The sequence below is a fragment of the Etheostoma cragini genome, chromosome 3 (assembly GCF_013103735.1).
Source record: "Etheostoma cragini isolate CJK2018 chromosome 3, CSU_Ecrag_1.0, whole genome shotgun sequence".
Classification (NCBI taxonomy): Eukaryota; Metazoa; Chordata; class Actinopteri; order Perciformes; family Percidae; genus Etheostoma; species Etheostoma cragini.
In genome coordinates, this window is record NC_048409.1 from 1,148,890 (window position 1) to 1,149,137 (window position 248).

Consider the following 248-nt stretch of genomic DNA (forward strand, 5'->3'; position numbering starts at 1 on the left):
ACAGAAGGCTTGTATCATCATTTTTTTCCCATTCCTCTATTGTGTTGTATATTGTTTTTTGTGCATGTTTTCGTTTACAGAGTGAAAAAGCCCAAAGTCCTCCCCCCCCAAATGGACTTACCATCTCCAACAGAAAACACTGTTCACATCCTAGCTGCTAGCATGGCACGCCCTCATACTCTGCTTCTGACTGGCTAGTAGTCCTTACCTAGGTACTGTCAGGGCTGCATACTCTGCTTCTGACTGGC